The 19,596-nt window shown below is 41.3% G+C and overlaps 1 protein-coding gene and 1 non-coding gene across 8 annotated transcripts in view; both read left to right on the top strand.

The window, feature by feature from the left end:
• Window positions 1-19,596, top strand: part of FGF1 (fibroblast growth factor 1) — a 106,600-nt gene that overhangs the window by 61,580 nt on the left and 25,424 nt on the right. Inside the window, exon 1 of one of the 7 annotated variants that reach the window (XM_070374538.1) lies at window positions 1,857-1,959. The exons of the other annotated variants lie outside the window; for them this stretch is intronic. The gene's annotated coding sequence lies outside the window, so the exon portion shown is untranslated. Of the gene's footprint in view, window positions 1-1,856; window positions 1,960-19,596 lie in introns of those variants that run through there. 7 annotated transcript variants of the gene reach the window in all.
• On the top strand, window positions 3,281-3,404 carry LOC138988693 (small nucleolar RNA SNORA36 family). The gene has a single exon (XR_011464959.1). It is a non-coding gene; the product is annotated as a small nucleolar RNA SNORA36 family (small nucleolar RNA).

Genomic DNA, 19,596 nt, shown 5'->3' with positions numbered 1-19,596 from the left:
TTAACACGCTATTTACCTTGCTTAAAAGGATTCAAAGGAAAAGGAAACTAACCTTAAATATCACCTTCTTCCATAGGAAGCATTTTTGATAAATTGGTTTTCTTTACACTTCTTCCCAACAACTTTTCTGGGAACATATTTCTTGAATTCATGCACTCCCATATGTTTATTGAGTAATTACTATGCATCAGGCACACAGCTAGGCACTGACAATATCATGGAAGCCAAAGGAACCTGACCTGGGCCCTCCTGGGGCTTCCATTAGAGTCTGTGTGTGTGTGTGTGTGTGTGTGTGGTGTTGGAGTGAGACAGACAGTAACAAGTAAGCAAATACATAAATAAACTCATAAATTATCATAAATGTTTGGGTCTGAGATAGAGGATAAAGAAGTGATAGGACCTCCCCTAGACAGGGTGGGCCCAACATAAGTAGACTCAGGGAGGCTCCCAATGGTCATGCAGTTGAAGATGCTGTTAAGAAGAATTTTTGCAAATCCAATCAACCAAGCTCCTTACAGAATGTGAAACTTGACAACCTAACGATTTGATCCAGTGCAGGCCAGTTTTGAAAAGCAACATCCATTTATTTATCTATCTTCTGTATGAACAAATCCACAAAAAAGTTATTCATACCATCAAGGGTTTAGGAATACAATATCATGAAAATGTTAGGAAATGTTCAGCTTTCTGACTGCCCCACCCCATGGTCCCACCTAAACGTCTAGATTTATCAAATTCCAGAGGAGCCTCCCGAACCTGACAATGTTAAGGAGCCAAGGAATGTAGGCTCCTTGAAAGTCAAGAGGAATTATGCGCAAAAAGATGGCAGCCCAGAGAAGTAAGAAGGCTCTCTGACATTTCCCCTTATTTCTTGTTGCTTAATCTGCCTTCAAAGGCCAGTAATATAGAAGTGCCCCATTTTTCAAACCACTCCACCCAATGTAATGGCGCTTTGATCTCTAAAACATCAGAGGGGAGCAATGGATGGTAGAGGATATTAGTGACTTTGAAAAGTCAGTTAGAAAAAAGAAATAAACAAGGACAGAAACCATGTGGAGTGGGAAGGATGAGAGCAAAGCATGCTTCCAGCTACCTGCCAGAACGAAAGACAACTCCCATGAGGCCATGTTTAATGTCTGAGTGTACTGCCCTCGTTGTTGGTCCTGGGCTATCATTGTGATTTTCCTGATAAATGATGTCTTGGTTGCAATGTGCATGTTCCTGGAGACACTAGCTATGAGGGGCAGAGTTATCTCTTAGTTGAGTTTCTTGGATACAAATTTCAACTTACTTCCAAGCTTTATCAAACATGAGCCATTTCCCGGGGCCTTTGGTGGTGATTTTCTCTTGCTCCATCCCCTTCCCATAAAGTCCCCCTGGTTCCCACCAATAGCTGAGCTATGTGTAGACCCATGTGGGCAACACCAGTCATGGGGTCACAGGGCTAAAGAGCCATTAGACGTGCTGAAACGGGGCAAGCAGTGCAAACTGGACACTGGTCCCTTTTGGACTTTTCATGTGGGATCAAAGACAGTAGGCAAGTGAAAGGAACCTATAAAAATAGCCAAAGTCCTTAAGAAGTAACACAAGAGGAAACAAATTTCACACTGCCTTGAGGCAAGCTCTGCAGGGACCAGGCTCTGGAAGGCTAGTGCTGGGGTGGGGGATTCTTTTCTTCCTGCCCTTTGGCTGTGACACCCACTGGGTCCCTCTGTGAATCCTGGGCCCTGCTCCCTGCCCGCTTCCTGCTGGACGCCTCCGCAGGAATGTAGCTCTTAGGGGCAGAGCTGGGGCCTCGTGACCCACTTTCAAGATCCAGAACAGACTCTGACATGTGAAATGAGTTCCATGGGGTTTACATTCCTCTTTCGTATCCAAGCACCTTGCAACACAAAACCGCCTGCCAGGACTGCTAACTCTTCTTCCAGAGACATTTGGAAATCACTGTCTGGAAGAAATGTGAGTTTTGTCTTTTTGATTTTTTAATGTTTCGAGTGAGCATGGGGCCCTTGGAAACGAGGTTGCCCCACAGAGGGGAGGCAGCAGGATAAACTGATATCTCGAGACTGAGGGTTTTAGTCTTGGCTAAGTCATAGGTTTGCTTTGGTAAGTCACTCAGCCTCTCTGCACCCCAGGTCTCTTGGCCAGAGAAAAAGGAGAGGTCTTCATCCATTCAGCATAACAGCAGGAAGAGCAAGTATGAAATGATTAAGTACCTAACGTACAGTCTATGTAACTGGCACTCCAAGAAGATAGTTTACTCATGTAAAATGCTTTGTGAAACCCTAAATGCTGTAAAAAAGTAAATAATCAACACATAGGATAAAACATATGCTCTTACTAACAACAGTCATAATACCTTCCATTTTCAAGGCACTCACTCACTACATGTAAGGCCCTTCCCAGGCCTCACTCTCTCCCGTCCTCATGGCACCACAATAGATCAGTCCTCTTAACAGCTTCCTTTTACCAGTAAGGATCGGAAAAATTGAATGACTCACCAGGTCATGCAGGTAGCTAAAGACCCAACAGAAAATAAAAGCCATGTCTATGAGAACCTCCCTTTTTCATGGCCTTTCCAACATAGTAGGAAGGAAGATCTTTCACTCAGTCTGCCCAGTGACCTCAGACCTCACCCCAGCCCTTTAAAAGAAAGGCAAATGACTCTGCAGTGACAAAAGCCAAGAAAGATTTAGCCATTGTTGGGTTATATGGGGCAAGCATCACAGTGACAATAAGGAAAGTGCTGGTGGGGGCCACTATACGGCTGGGGAAGATGATAGTCATGTGTCAAAGGAGAACCCGTCAAAGACTCCATTCAAGGAAAAAAGTACCTTCAGCAGAACACAGTCCAGGGGCCTCTGCAAGCTATGAAAGCTGGTGGGGTAAAATGAGTAGAAAAGCTAAGGATCACTTAATCCAACAGGCATTTTATTCTCTTCCTCATGTTTCTTTGGCAATTCAAATCATGGACTCTAGAGTCAGAAAACTCTTTCTTCAGCTCTCAGTTTTCACATTTATGTAGCTGAGAGACTTCACTTTCACTTTTCACTTTCATGCATTGGAGAAGGAAATGGCAACCCACTCCAGTGCTCTTGCCTGGAGAATCCCAGGGACAGGGGAGCCTGGTGGGCTGCCATCTATGGGGTCGCACAGAGTTGGACACGACTGAAGTGACTTAGCAGCAGCAGCAGCAGCAGCTGTGTGACCTTAAGACAAATTACTTAAGCTCTCTGAGTCTCAGGGTCTTTAGAAGCAAAATAAGGGACAAACAAGGAATGCCTTGAAGTTCAGTTCAGGGCAGCATCTCTGTTCTGTTAATTAAACTCAGGGACATCAAACTGGCTAGGGTAGCTGACGGCTAGAAAATATTTCTCTATTAATTTACCTCCTAGCCATAAAAACAAAGAAATAAAAGCAATGCCTGCCTAACAGAATTTCTTCAAGATTAATTAATATAATATATACAAAGCATTTAAGACAGTACCTGGTACATAGTAAATATTCAAGAAAAGGTCACTAATTTATTATTTATGGGCATATTTTATTATTTATGGGTATGTCCAGAGGAGGCTATTGGGAAACATATGGTAGGGCAAGGCCTCAGCATTTCCAAAGAGATAACAAACACATACTTCAAAAGACTGAGTTTGTAGAAGCCAAATTTTCTAGGTCAGGAGAAAAGAAAAAAAAAAAACCTCAGCAAACAGACTCTTTCTATGAGCTGGAAGGTCTGTTGATTTCAAGAAAGGAATGTCCTTGCTGGGCTGGTCCTGGAGACTGTTAATTTGCACAACAGATTCAAAAGATTTTTGGAGACACATCAGTAAGAGGAGGCTAGAGGATGGGTGGAAAGGGTTGCTAGAGCCCCTGCAGAATCACTTTGCATTTGGCTCAAGGCCCTGGGGCTTTAAAGTGTCAGTCTGCAGGAAAGATGTTTCCATTGAAGATGTGTGCAGGTCTTCAGAAGGGCTGAGTGCCTGCTGGATGCTCTGGCCTGGGGTGTACCATTAAGCCCAGACAGACCTGGGGCCCACAGAACACACAGCTGCGTCAGGGAGCACTGTTTTTCCTCTTGAACAGAGGTCATTTTCTCTAAGCATTTAAAAGAATTCCTGATGTCTAAACAAATGATGCTCTAAGGGGAAGTGTTTTGGGAATGGTTAAGCCAGACTGCAGAGGATTAAATTTGGGAATCAAGGGAAGGAATGAAGGATACTGGAGGAGATTCTTTGGAATGTGTGTGTCTGCTCATATTTTCTACTCTTCATTGACGGGTATAAGACCTAAGGATGGGACTGAGCCATTGGGTGACACAGCCCAATTAGATGAACAGTCCCCACTTCCTGCTGGCTACACTTGGTCTAAGCATCTATGTCCCTCTTCATGACTTCATACTTCTGGTATGGCCAGATTGTGAATACCTTAAAGGCAGACATTATGATTTCTACTACAGGTCCAGAATTCCTGTTTCGAAAAGACTTAGATATGTTTCAAAATCCAGAATTTGGGAGATTTTAGAAAGGTAGTATGGTGTGTATATTGTATATGATGGAACAATTCCAGAGGTGTCTGGCATAGTAGCCTAAAATCAAGCATGTTAGTAACTCTGCACCAGATTATATAAATATTAACACAAAATGGAATAAAAAAAAAAAAAACTTTAAAAAGTCTCAGGACAGTTTGTGTCAGGTTTTGCCATATTTGAATTATGAAAGGACTTCTGGTTCTCAGAGTCTTTTGGTGTTGGAGAAGACTTCTGGTTTTCAGAGTCTTTTGGTGTTGGAGAAGACTCTTGAGAGTCCCTTGGACTGCAAGGAGATCCAACCAGTCCATTCTAAAGGAGATCAGTCCTGGGTGTTCTTTGGAAGGACTGATGCTGAAGCTGAAACTCCAATACTTTGGCCACCTCATGCGAAAAGCTGACTCATTGGAAAAGACCCTGATGCTGGGAGGGATTGGGGGCAGGAGGAGAAGGGAATGACAGAGGATGAGATGGCTGGTTGGCATCACTGACTCGATGGACATGAGTTTGGGTAAACTCCGGGAGTTGGTGATGGACAGGGAGGCCTGGAGTGCTGTGATTCATGGGGTCTCAAAGAGTTGGACACGACTGAGTGACTGAACTGAACTGAACTGAATTTCAGAATTATGGATTAGAGATTTCAGGCCTTTTAAATTTTTATTTTATTTTTCCTTCTTTTCTTTTGCAAATTTTCAGAACATCTGCAGCATCCTGCCCTTAATAGGTGCAGAGTAGAAGTTATCTTAAAAAAAAAATGACATTTTGATCTCCCTCATGTAATATCTGATTCTGGAAGCCAGGGGATAGTTTATTCTCAATGACTTTGGGATTCTTAAGGATTAGAAGAATACTAAATTAAAGAGTATTGGAGATGAAGACAACTGAAACATAGATTTTCTATCATCCTGGACAGTAACACACACAAACCCATAGGATATCATAGTCAACACCTAACCAAATGAGAAAAGAGCATCAATGCATGTCAGTGACATGAAAAATTTCTACCCTATCACTTAAAAAATATTTTCAAATATTGCTAAAATATCAGTAAACATTAAAAATCAACTTTGTTCAATTTTAATAGCACAGATAAGTGGCAAACCCAAACAATAAGATACATGGAGGCTGGTAATCAAGCTAACATATACTGAATGCTTACAAGTTTTCAAGTGCTGGGCTCAGTGCTTTGCATGTATTATTATTTATGGCTTACAGAACTACATGAAGTAGCTGCTACTATGGGGGACCTATTCTGGTGATGAGGAGTTAAAAAAAAAAGACACCCACTAGTGAGTGTCCAGCCAGAACTCCAACCTGAGTTTGGCAGTCAGAGGAAAAAAAGGAAGGAAGAAAGGCAGGGAGGGAGAGAGGGAAAGGAAGAATAGAGAGAAAGTCTTTTCTTACAGCATTTGCCAATTTCTGTGGTGTAAATACTCTCCCTGGGGCCAATTTACAAGTTATTAATGGTTCAACAACCAGCTAGCAAAACTCATGAATTAGTAAATTGGCTTTCGCAAACTTGTAGGAGTCATCTCCTACATGCCACTGTCAAGTCCATCCCATGGCCATGTCCATAGTTTACTGCTAACTTTGGAAGATGAGATTTCAGCTCATGGAACAGATCTGGCTTAGGAAGAACACGCAGAAGTGATAGCCCAAACCAGTGAGTCACAGCTCCATTCCTGGTGCAGACCTGGTACACACCAAGAGCAGAACAGGAAATAGGGGAGAAGAACACACTTGTCTCCCTCTCCTCACCAGAGGGTATGAAGTGGGTCCCTGCCAACCTGACACTCCCTGGCAGAAACAACAACACCTGGAACCTTTTTCCAGACCCTACCAACTTTCTCTAGGTGAGACAAGGAGGTCAGACTTGAGATCAAAGGGTCTGATCCCTTCCTTTAAGATCTTGAATTTCCCTAACATTTCCTTCGAAGTAGTAAGTATCTTCTACAAGATGAGAACCAGGTTTTGGCCTGCTTTTAACATAGGACAGGATATTCCAGACCTAATCTGAACCAAATTAAAATACATGTAGGCTCTTGGCTTAGCTATTCTGTTAACACCTTTAGGACACCACCTTCTAAATAGGTGTCCTGATAATATGTTTCCATGAGAGGCTCCCAAGAAGGGACTGGTCTGGTATTCAATCAATAGAAATGCACATAACACTGATTATGTCCAGTCATTTGCTAAGTTCTGTGTCTAGAATGAAAAAGCACAGTTTCTGTTCCAGGGCCTTGGAGACTAATGTAGGAGACAGTCAAGCAAACATAGTCAAATTATATTCATTCACTCTTCCAACAAATATTTATCAAATGCCCATTCAGTAATAGGCATTTTGCCAGTTACTAGGCTACCATGGTGAGCAAGACAGATTGGTGTGTATTATCATGGAGCTGACAGCTCAGTCACAAAAAGACAGTAATTAAATAATCATAAGAATGAAGGTGTAATAAGAGCTCTGAAGAAATGTTAAATGGTCCTGGGAGAACTAGAGGAACCTAATCCAGTTAATGGAAGTCAGGCAAGGCTTGAGGAAATGAGAACTGAACTAAGACTGGAAAAAAAAGTAGGAGTTAAGCAGTTAACTCTTGAGTAAGGTAGTAAGGTGGAGGGGAGGAGGAGGAGAACGGTGCTCCAGAGAGAGGGAATGGCATAGGTAAAGGTTTTAAGCGGGGTGGGAATCCATGTTTTCAAGGAAGTAGAAGCTTAGAAAGAGAACATGAAGGGGCATTAGCAGGGGTAGAGGCCAGGGCTGGTCCTCACAGAACCCTGCTGTCCTTGTTCTGGCCTTACTCTTTATCCCAGAGCAACTGGAAAATAATAAGTGCTTTAAGTAGGGAATATGTACAGCAATCACACCTAGTGCTATGACAGAATAAATGGAATGCTGCCCTGGGAGCATCAGGAAATCAACTCATCTCAACTGGTGTCTGTGGAATGGAGGAAAAGTAGGGAGGTCAGGGCTGGGGACGTGTCCAAACAGGCTTTCTGGAGGAGGAAATATCTGAGATGAATTTTTGAAAGATGAGTATGACTTAGCCAGGCCACAGAGGAAGGGTGGAAGAAGGGAGAGAGAGAGAGAGAACACGACTGGGTGATTGTGACAAGGTTAGGTGTGACAGATGAGGAAAGGCTATAGGTCGTAGGTTTGGGTTTTATCCTGACGGCAGCAGAGAACCCACTGACACAGTCAAAGGTCTTCAATAGGAGAGAAATGCTCATTTTCATACGTTAGAAAGGTCACTGGCAGCAAGGTAGAAAGTGGACTGGAAGAGAGCAGTGCTGGAAAAGAGAGGCCACTGCTGTCCGTCTCAGCAGCCCAGGTGAGAGAAGATGTTACACTTGCTCTCAGGAGCACAGTGAAAATGCAAGAGGGAGGGTGATGCGAGCAGACACTGAAGAGGCACAGTTGAAAGGGCTTTGTCACACGTGGGATGGGGTCAGTGATTTCTACTCTAACCAAAGAATAGTCTCAACAAAATTCTATTTGTGTTGAATCTTACTTTATGACTTTGAACATGGTCAATTTTTGTAAATGCTCTGTGTGTCCATGAGAAAAATGGTGTTCACTAATTGTTGGCTATAGGGTTCTCTTATACAGTTCATTCAATTAAGCATGTTAATTTTGTATTTTGATCTTCCACATCTGTAGTATTTTTTGTCTATTTGCTCTATTATTTATGATAAAAATGAGCTAAAATCTCTCACCATCATTGTGGACTGGTCAACAACTTCTCTTCATATATTTGTCCATTTTCATTTTTGAGGCTACTTCATTAAGTATACACAGGCTTTGAAGTTTTACCCCTCTCTGTTGAATTGATCCAGTTACCATTATGCAGTGATCCCTTTTATCCCTGATCATTCTTTTTGCCATAGACCTATTTTATATTATTAATATATTAATATTGCTATACTAACTTAAATTTTTGTTAACTTTTGGTGTCTATTTTTCATCCTTTTTCTTTTAACCTTTCTGTTTCCTCACGCTTTTAATGCATCTCTTGTAATCAGGGTAGATGGATTTTCTAAAAAATCAAATAACTAGCAAATTTAGCCCATATACATTTCTTGTGATTATAAATATACTTGAATTTATTTCTGCCACTTAATTATGAGCAATGTTTTTAAAAGTTTCTATTAGTTTTCTCTTTTTTTCTAGATTCTTTTGGATAAGTACAGTTTTATTCATTTCATTTCTTTTCCCTTATACCTGTCAGTTTCTGGTTGAAATGAATACATTCTATTTCTTTTAACATGTATATTTGACTTATCAAAATCTAAGGTAAATGAGTATCTCTAAGGAAGAGTTCAAGAGTTCAGGCTTTTGGGTCACACCATTCAAAGAGATGAGATAAAGGGCATGGGGTATATTTGAGGCCAAAGGTGAGATCTATTTTACATATACTGAATTTAAGGACACATACCCAATTATCACCTTAACAGATGTCTATGCACTTACCTTCAATGGCTTAATACACTTTGCAAAACATCCTCCTTCATGGGTATTCTGCATTGCTTAAGCGGAGACAGAAATTAAAAACAAAATTAAAAACTAATAAACATCAGTGTTTGTCTTCCTTTGAATTCTTAGAACCATGTCTTCCCCTCTGACCTTGCCCAGGGCCACACTGAACACAACTGTGTCCTAGAAACAGCAAGCCTCACGAACATCCTTAAATAACGAGAGTTGAGTCTGAAACAGTGACCTGGATTCTCTCACATAACCATGGCTTACCTGTGCCTCCTCCATCTTTTCCACTGTGTTTGCGGCTTGAATGATGAGGGAGGAAGGGCTTAGCTAATTTCTGCCAAATATTAGAGGGGAGAAAAACTCTATTTCCATACCAGCTGAAAAAATTATTTTATAATATAAAATTTTAAATTTTAATCAGAGGCTAATTACTTTACAATGTTGTATTGGTTTTGCCATATATTGACTTGAATCTGTCACAGGTGTACATGTGTTCCCCATCCTGAACCTCCCTTCCACCTCCCTCCCCATACGATCCCTCTGGGTCATCCCAGTGCACCAGCCCCGAGCATCCTGTATCATGCATCAAACCTGGACTGGCGATTTGCTTCACATATGATAATACATGTTTCAATGCCATTCTCCCAAATCATCCCACCCTTGCCCTCTCCCACAGAGTCCAAAAGACTGTTCTATACATCTGTGTCTCTTTTGCTGTCTCGCATATAGGGTTATCATTACCATCTTTCTAATATATATGCATTAGTATACTGTATTGGTGTTTTTCTTTCTGGCTTAATCCACTCGTATAATAGGCTCCAGTTTCATCCACCTCAATAGAACTGATTCAAATGTATTCTTTTTAATGGATGAGTAATACTCCATTGTGTATATGTACCACAGCTTTCTTATCCATTCATCTGCTGATGGACATATAGGTTGCTTCCATGTCCCGGCTATTATAAACAGTGCTGCGATGAACATTGGGGTACACATGTCTCTTTCAGTTCTGGTTTCCTCGGTGTATATGCCCAGCAGTGGGATTGCTGGGTCATAAGGCAGTTCTATTTCCAGTTTTTTAAGGAATCTCCACATTGTTCTCCATAGGGGCTGTACTAGTTTGCATTCCTACCAACAGTGTAAGAGGGTTCCCTTTTCTCCACAGCCTCTCCAGCATTTATTGCTTGTAGACTTTTGGATAGCAGCCATTCCTACGGACGTGAAATGGTACCTCATTGTGGTTCTGATTTGCATTTCTCTGATAATGAGTGATCTTGAGCATCTTTTCATGTGTTTGTTACAGCTGTATGTCTTCTTTGGAGAAATGTCTGTTTAGTTCTTTGACCCATTTTTTGATTGGGTCGTTTATTTTTCTGGAATTGAGCTGTAGGAGTTGCTTGTATATTTTTGAGATTAATTCTTTGTCAATTGCTTCATTTGCTATTATTTTCTCCCATTCTGAAGGCTGTCTTTTCACCTTGCTTATAGTTTCCTTTGTTGTGCAGAAGCTTTTAATTTCAATTAGGTCCCATTTGTTTATTTTTGCTTTTATTTCCAATATTCTGGGAGGTGGGTCATAGAGGATCCTGCTGTGATGTATGTCGGAGAGTGTTTTGCCTATGTCTCCTCTAGGAGTTTTACAGTTTCTGGTCTTATGTGTAGATCTTTAATCCATTTTGAGTTTATTTTTGTGTATGCTGTTAGAAAGTATTCTAGTTTCATTCTTTTACAAGTGGTTGACCAGTTTCCCCAGCACCACTTATTAAAGAGACTGTCTTTTCTCCACTGCATGTTCTTGCCTCCTTTGTCAAAGATAAGGTGTCCACAGGTGCGTGGATTTATCTCTGGGCTTTCTATTTGGTTCCATTGATCTATATTTCTGTCTTTGTGCCAGTAACCATACTATCTTGATGACTGTCTTTGTAGTAGAGCCTGAAGTCAGGCAGGTTGATTCCTCCAGTTCCATTCTTCTTTCTCAAGATTGCTTCAGCTATTCGAGGTTTTCTGTATTTCCATACAAATTGTGAAATTATTTGTTCTAGCTCTGTGAAAAATACCTTTGGTAGCCTGATAGGGATTGCACTGAATCTATAGATTGCTTTAGGTAGTATACTCATTTTCACTATGTTGATTCTTCCAATCCATGAACACAGTATATTTCTCCATCTATTAGTGTCCTCTTTGATTTCTTTCACCAGTGTTTTATAGTTTTCTATATATAGGTCTTTTGTTTCTTTAGGTAGATATATTCCTAAGTATTTTATTCTTTTCATTGCAATGGTGAATGGGATTGTTTCCTTAATTTCTCTATTTTCTCATTATTAGCATATAGGAATGCAAGGGATTTCTGTGTGTTGATTTTATATCCTGCAATTTTACTATATTCATTGATTAGCTCTAGTAATTTTCTGGTGGAGTCTTTAGGGTTTTCTATGTAGAGAATCATGTCATCTGCAAACAGTGAGAGTTTTACTTCTTCTTTTCCAATTTGGATTCCTTTTATTTCTTTTTCTGCTCTGATTGCTGTGGCCAAAACTTCCAAAACTAAGTTGAATACTAGTGGTGAGAGTGGGCACTCTTGTTGTGTTCCTGACTTTAGGGGAAATGCTTTCAATTTTTCACCATTGAGGATAATGTTTGCTGTGGGTTTGTCATAGATAGCTTTTATAATGTTGAGGTATGTTCCTTCTCTTCCTGCTTTCTGGAGGGTTTTTATCATAAACGGATGTTGAATTTTGTCAAAGGCTTTCTCTGCATCTATTGAGATAATCATATGGCTTTTATTTTTCAATTTGTTAATGTGGTGTATTACATTGATTGATTTGCGGATATTGAAGAATCCTTGCATCTCTGAGATAAAGTCCACTTGGTCATGATGTATGACCTTTTTAATGTGCTGTTGGATTCTGATCATTAGAATTTTGTTAAGGATTTTTCCATCTATGTTCATCAGTGATATTGGCCTGTAGTTTTCTTTTTTTGTGGCATCTCTGTCAGGTTTTGGTATTAGGGTGATGGTGGCCTCATAGAATGAGTTTGGAAGTTTACCTTCCTCTGAAATTTTCTGGAAGGGTTTGAGTAGGATAGGTGTTAGCTCTTCTCTAAATTTTTGGTAGAATTCAGCTGTGAAGCCGTCTGGACCTGGGCTTTTGTTTGCTGGAAGATTTCTGATTACAGTTTCAATTTCCGTGCTTGTGATAGGTCTGTTAAGATTTTCTATTTCTTCCTGGTTCAGTTTTGGAAAGTTGTACTTTTCTAAGAATTTGTCTATTTCTTCCAAGTTGTCCATTTTATTGGCATATAATTGTTGATAGTAGTCTCTTATGATCCTTTGTATTTCTGTGTTGTCTATTGTGATCTCTCCTTTTTCATTTCTAATTTTATTGATTTGATTTTTCTCCCTTTGCTTCTTGACGAGTCTGGCTAATGGTTTGCCAATTTTATTTATCCTCTCAAAGAACCAGGTTTTGGCTTTGTTGATTTTTGCTATGGTCTCTTTTGTTTCTTTTGCATTTATTTCTGCCCTAATTTTTAAGATTTTGTTCCTTCTGCTAACCCTGGGGTTCTTCATTTCTTCCTTTTCTAGTTGCTTTAGGTGTAGAGTTAGGTTATTTATTTGACTTTTTTCTTGTTTCTTGAGGTATGCCTGTATTGCTATGAACCTTCCCCTTAGCACTGCTTTTACAGTGTCCCACGGATTTTGGGTTGTTGTGTTCTCATTTTCATTCATTTCTATGCATATTTTGATTTCTTTTTTTATTTCTTCTGTGATTTGTTGGTTATTCAGCAGCGTGTTGTTCAGCCTCCGTATGTTGGAATTTTTAATAGTTTTTCTCCTGTAATTGACATCTAATCTTACTGTATTGTAGTCAAGAAAAGATGGTTGGAATGATTTTAATTTTTTGAATTTACCAAGGCTAGATTTATGGCCCAGGATGTGATCTATCCTGGGGAAGGTTCCATGTGCGCTTGAGAAAAAGGTGAAATTCATTGCATTGAGGTGAAATGTCCTATAGATATCAATTAGGTCTAACTGGTCTATTGTATCATTTAAAGTTTGTGTTTCCTTGTTAATTTTCTGTTTAGTTGATCTATCCATAGGTGTGAGTGGGGTATTAAAGTCTCCCACTATTACTGTGTTATTGTTAATTTCCCCTTTCATACTTGTTAGCATTTGTCTTACATATTGCAGTGCTCCTATGTTGGGTACATATATATTTATAATTGTTATATCTTCTTCTTGGATTGACCCTTTGATCATTATGTAGTGTCCTTCTTTGTCTCTTTTCACAGCCTTTGTTCTAAAGTCTATTTTATCTGATATGAGTATTGCTACTCCTGCTTCCTTTTGATCTCTGTTTGTGTGGAATATCTTTTTCCAGCCCTTCACTTTCAGTCTGTATGTGTCCCTTGTTTCTAGTGGGTCTCTTGTAGACAACATATATAGGGGCCTTGTTTTTGTCTCCATTCAGCCAGTCTTTGTCTTTTAGTTGGGGCATTCAACCCATTTATGTTTAAGATAATTATTGATAAGTACGATCCCGTTGCCATTTACTTTATTGTTTTGGGTTCAAGTTTATACACCCTTTCTGTGTTTCCTGTCTAGAGAAGATCCTTTAGCATTTGTTGGAGAGCTGGTTTGGTGGTGCTGAATTCTCTCAGCTTTTGCTTGTCTGGAAAGCTTTTGATTTCTCCTTCATATTTGAATGAGATCCTTGCTGGGTACAGTAATCTGGGCTGTAGGTTATTTTCTTTCATCACTTGAAGTATGTCCTGCCATTCCCTCCTGGCCTGAAGAGTTTCTATTGAAAGATCAGCTGTTATCCTTATGGGAATCCCCTTGTGTGTTATTTGTTGTTTTTCCCTTGCTGCTTTTAATATTTGTTCTTTGTGTTTGATCTTTGTTAATTTGATTAATATGTGTCTTGGGGTGTTTCGCCTTGGGTTTATCCTGTTTGGGACTCTCTGGGTTTCTTGGACTTGGGTGATTATTTCCTTCCCTATTTTAGGGAAGTTTTCAACTATTATCTCCTCAAATATTTTCTCATGGTCTTTCTTTTTGTCTTCTTATTCTGGGACTCCTATGATTCAAATGTTGGGGCATTTAACATTATCCCAGAGGTCTCTGAGATTATCCTCATTTCTTTTAATTTGTTTTTCTTTTTTCCTCTCTGTTTCATTTATTTCTACCATTCTATCTTCTACCTCACTTATCCTATCTTCTGCCTCCGTTATTCTACTGTTGGTTCCCTCCAGAGTGTTTTTGATCTCATTTATTGCATTATTCATTATATATTGACTCTTTTTATTTCTTCTAGGTCTTTGTTAAACCTTTCTTGCATCTTCTCAATCCTTGTCTCCAGGCTATTTATCTGTAATTCCATTTTGTTTTCAAGATTTTGGATCATTTTCATTATCATTATTTGGCATTCTTTATCAGTTAGATTCCCTAACTCTTCCTCTTTTGTTTGGTTTAGTGGGCATTTATTCTGTTCCTTTACCTGCCAGGTATTTTTCTGCCTCTTCATCTTGCTTGTATTGCTGTGTTGGGGTGGCCTTTCTGTATTCTGGCAGTTTGTGGAGTTCTCTTTATTGTGGAGTTTCCTCGCTGTGGGTGGGGTTGGATGCGTGGCTTGTCAAGGTTTCCTGGTTAGGGAAGCTTGTGTCAGTGTTCTGGTGGGTGGAGCTGGATTTCTTCTCTCTGGAGTGCAATGAAGTATCCAGTAATGAGTTATGAGATGTCAATGGGTTTGGAGTGACTTTGGGCAGCCTGTATATTGTAGCTCAGGGCTGTGTTCCTATGTTGCTGGAGAATTTGTGTGGTATGTCTTGCTCTGGAATTTGTTGGCTCTTGGTGGTGCTTGGTTTCAGTGTAGGTATGGAGGCATTTGATGAGCTCCTGTCAATTAATGTTCCCTGGAGTCAGGAGTTCTCTGGTGTTCTCAGGATTTGGACTTAAGCTTCCTGCCTCTGGTTTTCAGTCTTATTCTTACAGTAGCCTCAAGACTTCTCCATCTATACAGCACCAATGATAAAACATCTAGGTTAAAGATGAAAAGTTTCTCCACAGTGAGGGACACCCAGAGAGGTTCACAGAGTTACATGGAGAAGAGAAGAGGGAGGAGGGAGTTAGAGGTGACCAGGAGGAGAAGAGGGGGAATCAAAAGAGGAGAGAGCAAGCTGGCCAGTAATCACTTCCTTATGTGCTCTCCACAGTCTGGACCGCTCAGATGTTCATGTAGTTATACAGAGAAGAGAAGAGGGAGGAAGGAGACAGAGGTGGCCAGGAGGATAAAGGGGGGAATCAAAAGGAGCGAGACAGATCCAGCCAGTAATCAGTTCCCTAAGTGTTCTCCAAAGTCCGGAACACACAAAGAGATTCACAGAGTTGGGTAGAGAAGAGAAGGGGGAGGGGGCAGATAGAGGCGACCTGGTGGATAAAAAGGAGAGTCCAAAGGGGGAGAGAGCAGTCAAGTCAGTAATCTTGCTCCCAAGTAAAAATGGGTACTGAAGATTGGGTTCTTAAAGGTACAAAGTTGATAACAAATACCAAAAAGCTAAGATTAAAAATCTAGAGTAGAGGTTGGATTCTCAAAAATACAATATTAAAGAAAAAAAGAACAAAGTCACAAAAATTATAAATATATATATATGAAGTTTGCTTTAAAAAATAGGGTCTTTTTTTGCAAAGTAATAGTAGGTTATAAAAATGAAAAATTAAAGGAGTAAGAGAGGACTGAAAAATTAAAAAAAAATTTTTTTTAAAGAATGATAATAGTAAAAATATATCTAGGATTTTCTCTGGTGTTGTGGACAGTGTGGGGTCAGTTCATTTTCAGATAGTTCCTTGATTCAGTTTATACTTCTCAAGATCTATAGGCCCCTTCCTATGTAGTCGGTGCTAACTACAGGGTTTTAATATATTGCACCTGTTACTTCCAAGGTGGTTCCCTCTGTTTTAGCTTCTTGTGTTTGCTGGTCTTGTCAGTGTCTAATTTCTGCTCTGACACAAGGGGGTGGTGGTGGACACTTTTTTAGGGTCACTTGTTCAGTTGTGCTCTGGGGAGGAAGGAACACTGTAAACAAATAACACTGGCGTGTGTGGGGAGTGCTCGCAGTGTCTCGGCCGCGCTGGGTTTGCCCCCGTTCACGGTGTGTGTGCTTACCCTGTCTACACTGCTCAGGCTCTAGGTTGCTCTGCCGGGAACTGTCTGAGGCCGGCCCTGGATTGTATGCACTTCCCAGGTCTAAGCCGCTCAGGTTCAGGTACTCGGGTACTCCTCAAAGACACAGACTCGGTTGGGCCTGCGTTTCGTGCCCTTTCCAGGTCCGAGCAGCTCAGGCGACCAGGTGTTTGGCGAGCACGGTGGCTGAGACTTATCGCCTCCCCCATCCCTGCCGCTTGGTTTTCTGGGTGTACAACCAGCACACCTTCTCAGGCAGATGTTGACCGTCCAGAATCCCAAGAAGTCTTGGTTAGCAACGAACCTGCTTGCAGTTTGGTAGATAATGCCTCTCTGGGGCCAGGATTGGCCCCTTCCGGCTCTGGCTGCCCTTGACTGCCTGTCTCCGGCAGGGGATGGGCTGGTCCGAAGCCAGCTAGCTCCAGTCAGTCCTTTGATCTGTGAGCGGGCCTGGTGGTGTCTTAAGTTAGGGCTTTTTGCGGGGTAGCTATCCCACAGTCTGGTTTGCTATCTCAAGTTATTTCCCTCAGATTGCCCTTGGAGCATTCAGGCCAGGTCCTTACTCTAAGCAATGCAGCCCACACCTCCCCTGCCCAGCCCCTGCTTGCTAGTGGCGGATGCAGGCGTCTGCACTGCTTCTCCACTGGGAGTTACGCTGGCACATAATATGTGGGTTTTAATTATTTATTTATTTTTCCTCCCGGTTATGTTGCCCTCTGAGGTTCCAAGGCTCGCCACAGACTCACCAGTGAGAGTGTTTCCTGGTGTTTGGAAACTTTTCTCTTTTTTAAGACTCCCTTCCCGGGATGGAGCTCCATCCCTACCTCTTTTGTCTCTCTTTTTGTCTTTTACATTTTTTCCTACCTCCTTTCGAAGACAATGGGCTGCTTTTCTGGGTGCCTGATGTCCTCTGCTGGCATTCAGAAGTTGTTTTGTGGAATTTACTCAACGTTCAAATGTTCTTTTGATGAATTTGTGGGGGAGAAAGTGGTCTCCCCATCCTATTCCTCCACCATCTTAGGGCCGTCTCTCTGAAAAAATTACTTTAAATTAAGCATTCAGTTGCAGCTGACCTAGAACACATTAGGCTTCGACCAGTTCAACATAACCACTTACCCCTCTCTCCTAGAGGTCAGGTCACACTTGTAAACTTTCTAAGTAGTGTTATGAATACTATGCTCATTTAACCCTTCAGACAGCTGAAGGGTTAAATCTGAGGTAGGCAGCAGGGTGGGGATTATTAGAGGAAACATCTTGGAAGAAGTTAATGACTCGCCTAGGCTCCCAGAGACAATTTGAGCATAGCTAGAGCTGTACAGTGTTCCTTACTCTCTCACACTGAAAAGTGACTATTGTATTCCTGGGTAAGAGCATATACTTAACATCCTATTCATGTGTCAGAGCTCAGGTTCTCTTCCAGAGGCTACAGCTAACAAAATATGTCAGACTTAATATGAATGTTCCAATAGGCTTGGTGTTCTCCTCACTTTGGTTGTCACTGGGAAGTCGAGAAAATCTCCCCAGGGCCCCAATCCCAGAGGGCTGGGCCAAGCACATGACAAAAGACCTCTGGGCTTGGTCTTTTCTATCTCCCAACATACCCAGAGATAACTCCCTTCCCTGACAGCCAACAAAAAGATCACAGTAACCAGGAGTAGGGCTTATAAATTTCCATTATACTCTATGCCTGATTTCACATAGTTAATGGATTCATTTATTAGAGCAATTTGTGAAAATCCCCAAGGGTCTGGTAAGGCTGCTGCCTAATGGTTTTATCACGTCATATACTTTCTTCATGCCTGTCCCTTTAACACTTACTGGATTGGCAAGGAACTTTGGACCAACCACTACTAAAAATACAAGTAAACTGTAAACAAAACAAAAAGAGGAGGGGCATTTCGTGCCTCTGGAATTTCATTTTTGAAAAAATATTTCGTTTTTGTATGTTTTACAGCTGATTCATAAATGCCACTGTCACAGTCTACCAAATTCACATTGAACTCAAGGCTTATTTTCAGGCATCAGCATATCACCTTCAGATTTCAGGTATGGATTTGAACTGAAGGGTGATGGGAACAATCTTAAGTCAATGCAGCCACACTGTCACTGCACCTCTTACTGGGTGGAGCAGGCAAGAGCAGAGGCGGGGGCTTGTATAACCCCAGGCCGCAATGCAAACCAGAGGGAAGGGGTGCCTGGCCTCTGGCAGAGGTCCTATCTGGTGAGAGTTGCAGTGATAAAGCCCAGGCTTCATGGCTTAACACACACATGAATGTGAGAGGATAAGTAGAAATCTTGGCCAGAACTAATGCCTCCAACCTTGGCCAGACTTTTGGTGCATATGTTCCCTTCATCCCAATGGGATGGAAGCAACAATGTAAATGAGTAGAGCCAAATTCATATGCAACACTTAGAAACCAACTTAATGGAGACTCCTAATGGGTGCCAGATCTAGAACAGAGACCATCCTCACCACAGCAACTGCTGCATGACCAGGGCTCATGGGGACCTCCCTTTGAGAAAATCCAGGGACAACAAGAAACAAAATTCTGTCTGTCTAAGATGGAGAATACAAATGAGTATAGTGAAATGGCCACCACTAGTATACAGTTATTGTCTCCTGTACCTAATTAAGTACTAGGTGCTTGAAAAGAAGACTAATAGAACAAAAAGTATGGATTATCTCTTAGCTATAATTTAAGGAACAAGGATCTGGTCAGTGTTGTATGCTGATGACAGGTAATGGGTGAAAATGCCCATGTTTGGAAACACTGAATTGCTTTACATCAGAGGGGATTCCAGAATTGTGTGGAATGGGGAAGAGGAGGAAGAGGGACATTGAGAGGTTGGGAAGAAACAGGGATGAGTACAGAGACAGAGGTGGGCACAGACACTCGGAGCCTTGTGGATAGAGAGGGTTTTGGAAAAGAGAGTGAGGTTTTGGGAAGAGAATGCAAAGAGCTGTGCAAGGTGAACTCTGCCATCTGCCCTGTGGAACTGATGTATATGAAATTAATTTTCCATCTGTTATGGTACTATGTGAAAAGGACCAGACAAAGTTTTGCCTTATGTGAAGGAGACATTTGGAGGTGGTCTGACTTTAAAGATAGTTTACATGGTGTATGCAAAACTCTGAGGATCCTTGGAGGGACTTCAAACCATAGCCCGTGTGGCTGCAGATTGGAAGAGATGTACCAGACACATTAAAATGCCCGGAGCAGAGGAACACATGGAGGCTTCTAACATGAACTCTAATTCCAAAGTCACCAGGACAAATCACCCAAATTGCTGTCTTGATTTCTGCTGGAATTACCTTCTATGCAAGCAGCTCCCTGAAGCCACTCCAGGGATGGCCGGATGGCTGGAAGGGGAGTGTGAGGAATGTAGGAGACTGGCTGGCCTTCTGT

This window comes from Bos mutus, chromosome 7 (assembly GCF_027580195.1).
Source record: "Bos mutus isolate GX-2022 chromosome 7, NWIPB_WYAK_1.1, whole genome shotgun sequence".
Classification (NCBI taxonomy): domain Eukaryota; kingdom Metazoa; phylum Chordata; class Mammalia; order Artiodactyla; family Bovidae; genus Bos; species Bos mutus.
This window is presented reverse-complemented; position numbering and strand designations above follow the sequence as displayed.